The sequence below is a fragment of the Halyomorpha halys genome, unplaced genomic scaffold (assembly GCF_000696795.3).
Source record: "Halyomorpha halys isolate HHAL.00 unplaced genomic scaffold, Hhal_1.1 Scaffold1593.1, whole genome shotgun sequence".
NCBI classification, from domain to species: Eukaryota; Metazoa; Arthropoda; class Insecta; order Hemiptera; family Pentatomidae; genus Halyomorpha; species Halyomorpha halys.
In genome coordinates this window covers 77,372-83,395 of record NW_027107078.1, presented here as the reverse complement: position 1 = coordinate 83,395, position 6,024 = coordinate 77,372, and the positions used below count along the sequence as shown (strand labels likewise).

The window sequence follows — 6,024 nt, the reverse complement described above, 5'->3', positions numbered from 1 at the left end:
TCATTCTGTCAAAGGACCCAGGTCATTCTGTCAAAGGACCCAGGTCATTCTGTCAAAAACACCCTATTCTTTTCAAACTTCAATAATTTTTAAAACTTTTAATTTTCGATTAATCAACACTATTACTATCATATAAACAAACTCTTGTTGTAAATTTTTGATGTGAGGTGAGAATTTATATTTGATAATTGTCCTTGAGAATGGCCGAAATGTTGGACTATTAATATAATAAAGAGTGTTGAGACTAAAAAAGGATACCATTTGATTTATTTGATAAATAAATACTAGTCTCAAGAAATTAAAAAAAAATTATACGTAAAGTAATTTTTAATGTTTAAAGTGTAATTATATTTTTAGATCAATTGTTATCCTTGAGAATGGGCGGAATGGCCAAAACGTAGGAGTGGAATAATAAGAAAGTAAACATGTTGAGCCTGAATGTATATATTTTTTATAATTAATATAAACAAAAATATAAACATACATAATAATTTTATATAAACAAAACTTTGACTCTAAAGAAGTAACGTCATTCAATGAAGGAACTATGGTAATGAGCTTGCTGACCCAATAGCGAATAGGAATCTAGTTGGCCGTTATCAGATGACACCGTTAAGTACGTTAAAAATGCCATACCATTATTTTTGGCAAAATATACCTTGGAACTCCAATTTTTAATAAAAAACTAGATTTTTGAGAACTGATAATTTTCTATATCAGTACTAAGTTAATGATAAAAATCTTGTGACATTTTTCTCATTAAGTTTTCTGGTGATTTTCAAATAAACTGTTGCCTTTTTTGTTCTGTGAGCTGTGGAAATCAGAAAATTAATTCATTGAAAATTAATTTGAAGATTAAGAACTTACACACAAGTTCTGTAAAAGTCTCGGGAAGGAACCAACTGAATATTTTTGCTAGTTTGAAATTTTCTTTGAAGTTTTAAAAAAGGGCAAAAACTATTTTTTTTTTATTTTACGAGCGTAGAGTAATAAAAACACATCATTTTCTAACTTTTCTTGAGGTTCCATAATTTTTTTTCCATCCCTGGGGAGGACAAAGATGGATTTCTGCCAACGGGGCTCGGCAGTAATGGGGTAGTGCGCTAGATTACGCATGTCACTGCCGAAAATAATCTTCAATTTTTGTTGTTCAGACTTTATTTATTTATAATTATTTGGAGGGGGGAGGAGGGTACCATTTAACTTTAAATTGTACAATTATGCACCGTGGTGCAGTCCAGCACTTGAGTTAGCGCATTTTAGATGGTTCTGCACCTTGTCCAACTGCATCCAACTTACCTCCCCTCCTGATCTACATCCGTCCGGATGTCTACTCCTGCAGCACGCGGCCTGGTCCAGCTCTTCTGGTTTCAGTCTGCATCTACTTCTTCGCCTTCCTCTTTTCTTATTGGTGGCTCGTTGATCCCGGTTGGTCAAGCCCGTCCCAACGTAAAGTGCGTCGGGATGAACACCTCCTGTCACCCGTAGATGAACTCCCAGAGTAAGCGAAATTTCTCTTCCTTCATCAGACGGAGAAAATTCGACTCAGTGAGGGTGAATATCCCGGTTTTCCACACCAATCTGGAACGGTGTCGTTCCATGGTGGCATAATCGAACAGAACGTGCTCTGCAGTTTCTGGGAATCCACACGTAAGGCACTGGGAGATCGATGTTCTTCTCAAAGCTTTGCAACTTTCCCCGAAACCCACCATGTCCTTTCAGGACTACAAGATACGATAATCTGGGAGGACCCACCCTGCTCTTAGTCTTGATTGGACGGTGGGGAAGAAACTTAAGAGTAACGCTGAAGAGTGGACACCCCTCTGACTTCGTCTATTAGTCGATTAGTACCTTCTTTCATAGGTTCGGAGTATCACCAATCCTATCTTGGAGTCTCTCCGGTAGTGCTTCCAGCCCTCTGCTGTTGAATATTTAATTCAACGTATCTAAAAAATTAAAACCTCAAATTTTAATAGAGGAAGAAGTTGATATGCTTTTGTTCTTGGACAAAACAGACTGTCGACATATGGTGTGATACATACTTATAATTATAAAATTTTGTTAATTGATTTCAAAACTTTGTGCTCGAGAATGTGACACAAGTGAATTTTAAAAGAGAAATAATACAAATACTAAATCTGTTCAACTAAGAACACATTCACAAAATTTATGAATCATGGTATCGTAATTCTAAATGTAGCTTGAATGAAAATGGCCAATTTTTTTTTTTGAATAATATGTGTTACACCTTTACAACCGTTTTAGCAAGCCTGACGTTGTTAGTGTTATCAAACAATATTTTCTGAGATGTGTTGGGCATGTGGCCAGGATGGAGGAACAGGAAACTCCTATAAGATTACTGACGAAGATAGTCCATGGCCGGAGGAGAGTTGGCCGCTCCCGACTTCGATGGATTGACTGTGTGGCTGTGGATGCGAAACGTTTGGGATTCCACAACTGGATCGCAGCAGCGCACGACAGAAACTTCTGGAAGTTGCTGGTTGAGGAGGCCTGGACGCGTCAACGTGTAGCGCCAAACTAATATTGTTTCTCATGCGTTAGGGTCTACCTCTCGTACATTGAACATTTAGAAATTTTAAAATAATATGGCAAATAAGTGGTAGGACGAATACCAATCCCTGCCAGGAATTACTGTATATATGGCGGTCGATTCGCCGTATTGAATGTTATTTTAATGAGGTGTATATAGTTGACCGTGGATTACTGATTAGAGAAGATGTTATTTTAGTTCAGGAGAGGACAGCCAGTGGAGAAAATGAAATCCAATCAATTAAGTGTTCATATAGAACACTTAATTGATTGTGTTCCTCATGTGGAAATCGGCCCATTCGTAGCCAAGCGGGTTACAGTGCAAATTTTTATTGCAGCCGCGCCAGTTCGAATTCAGGGAAGTCAAATTTTATTTCCATGATGATCCCATGCAATGAAAAGCTAGCCTTAAAATAGGATGGTAACCTGTAAATAACCCCCAGTACGTCAGAAATGACCAGAAAGAGGGTCATCATTTTTTTTTATGACTCCCTTCCTGGTCATTTCACACATACTGAGAGTGTAGACTCTCACCTGTATTCAACCTGTTCTAACCACGGTAGGTGGTAACGTTTTCATGTCGTGGGACCGCCAGAAATATGAAAAAAGTCGACCCTCCCGGCCGGATTCGGAACGGTACCACTGCAGTCATGAGGTGTTGCTTTACTCTCTCAGCTAAAAACGGCCCCAGATTCTACGCATCTCTGCAGTTCCTCCACTTTCAGTTAAATGTTTAAAAATATCTAAGTGTATTGATTTTGTGCTGGAAGGGATCTGAAATGTATTCTCCCTTCAAAACGTACTAGACTTAAAAATTCCGTCAAAAACAAAACAACAAATTGATTCCGCCATCGAAAAACTCACAAGATCAACAGGAACTACTATCACTAACAATACCCCACAGATGAACATCAGAAATATTCGGGAAAACAACTTACCTTGTCACATTCAAACCTTATTAACAGAAAACATCCAGACAAGAGCGAGGTGGCACATAACCAGGGCCCTGTTTCATAATAAAGTACAAACTAATACTATCAGTCTTGTATATTTATCTTAATTCAATTACACAGACTTGTACAATGGTAACTTGTACTTTAGTTCTTTTTAATTTCTGTAATATCACTAATAGTCATCCCTATAATGAAAAAAAATAAGTATTATTACCACACTAGTTTCTAAACTTGTACTATGATCTAATACTATTAGCTTTCATTATGAAACAGGGCCCTGATATCCTTCATCATTGACTAACAGAAAAATAGAAATTAGAAAATACAGAATGCAAAATTTTCATAAGTTTACAGAAAGCCTAATTACCACATACAATTACAAAAAAGCTACTACCAGACAAAGTATTTAACCATCCATAACTCACTGAAAATAAGACTTTACCGTGATCGGATAAAAAAAAAACTCAAATATTTGGCGAATACCTCTTCGAAACTTTTAACCCCAATCCTGATATCCTTAATACACTCCATCTTGAAAATATTGAAGATAACAATTCCACTTCAAATAATCCTTCCACCTGAAGCCTTTCAGAAATAATTAACATCATTTACCAATTACCTTCCAAAAAAGCTCCTGGCCAGTGAAGAGATCCACATCCCTTATTCTGAATCAGTTCCTTCACGAAGCTATCCTATTCCTTACCTTTATCTATAATGCTACTCTCCGACCCTCTTATTTCCTTTATGAAATCCTCGATGCTCCTTATTATGTCACTAATCAACTCATCCATAATGACCTCAACATCCCATTCGTTACAGATTTAGCCCGAAATAGATAAACGTCCTATTCCCATATCCTTACTCATTAATTCTTAATTTTGTTATCATTTTTTTCTATTATTATTTTTTCTAATATAATTTTTTTTCTATTAAATTTTTTGTTTATTATTATTTTTTCATATTGTTTTCTTTCATCTTATTATTTTTTCATCTTATTTTTTCCCCTCTTATTATGTTTTTCTTATTATTGTTTCTTTGTCTTTTCATTTACATATTTTGATTTTTACCTTTCTGTTTATATATATTTAGAAAGAGATTTTATTTACTTTTATGTAATTTCTTTTTTTTCGTTTATTTGTTATATTTCATGTTATTTTTTATTTATTTATTTTTTTTATTTTAGTACGAATGTGATCAGTTATCACTTTCCCTATTGCCCATTAATGGCAGATTGTAATATGTATCAATAAATAAAGTTTTAAAATTTAAAAAAAGATGTCTTAATTTCTCATCCTTAATCCCTGATAATCCTCCGAGGCGTCTGAAAAGAAGGTGGCTACTGGATCTTCTAATTGAAAGCAATGATTATGATGCATTCAGAAGCATTTATCACATTCACTTATTGTATTTTTTGTTTTGGCACAGTTGTAAGTTTAAGTTCTTCCTCCATTACTGAAATAATTTAACCACTTTTAATTTCTTTACTGAATAAAATGAGAAAGGGCGACTTTACTGGCAGAATGTTGGTCAAGTCTTTTTTTTTTTTTACATTATTAAACTAACAAACAACATTGCAACACTTTCTACTTCTGTATTATATAATATAATAAATATATCAATTAATAAGAATGAAAAGTGAATCTATAAGAAAGCTGGACTATTAGTATTCGGCGAGAATGAAGGTAGGGAGAGGGTGGTATATATTGTTGCCAGGACCGCTTGCCAGGCAGTCATGTGCCGCACTCTCTTAGTCGTACTGCTTGCAGCTTGCGCCGCAGCCCAGGTAACTGTAATCGTATATTATATTACATATATCTTTAATAATAATTTATAATCTTAAACACTTTCTTGAGACTGGTGAATTTTTTAAAAATAAATGTTTTAATTTCTATCCATTTTAGTCTCAACACATTTTATTTTTCTTATAAGTCCTACGTTTCGGCCAATCCGGCCATCCTCAGGGACAATCTATCACAAAACAGCTGTTATTACATGTATGATCCTCAAACATTTCAAAATACTTAACAATATTATTTATAATTTATCTTACCTTAATACAATTTTGGAATTATATGATTTAAAAACTCAACTTCATGCAGGCTATTCTGCCCAGATCAAAACAACAATTTCTATGAAACATTAATACATTAGGTAAAACATATTTTTTTGTTAATAAGTATATCCCAATTTATTTTAGCTAATGTCATGAAAACTACTATCCCTACGAAGTTAAAGGTCATAAACTCTCTATAGTCCATTAAACTAGCTTTAATTTGAGTGCTAATAGACATCTGTACATCATATAGTTCCTGTGATATAGATTTCTCAAAATAAATTTACTAACTATTAATCTTTCTGAAATACATCTTTATGAACTTTTGATTTTTAAAAAGCTATATCTCCAGAACTATTGGACATAAATAGCTTTTTTAGGGCTAATATTTCAGCAAATTTACTCTTCTTTAAATAATGTTCTCTTAGATTTTCTAGTGTTGTTGGTAGTTTTTAAGATATAGAGCTC

At 34.2% G+C, this 6,024-nt stretch overlaps 1 protein-coding gene across 1 annotated transcript in view; it reads left to right on the top strand.

The window, feature by feature from the left end:
- Positions 1-5,237: 5,237 nt before the first annotated feature.
- Positions 5,238-6,024, top strand: part of LOC106690147 (DUF1676 domain-containing protein Osi18) — a gene marked incomplete in the record, with an annotated part of 11,333 nt that continues 10,546 nt past the window's right edge. Inside the window, 1 exon segment of the mRNA XM_067045417.1 lies at positions 5,238-5,286.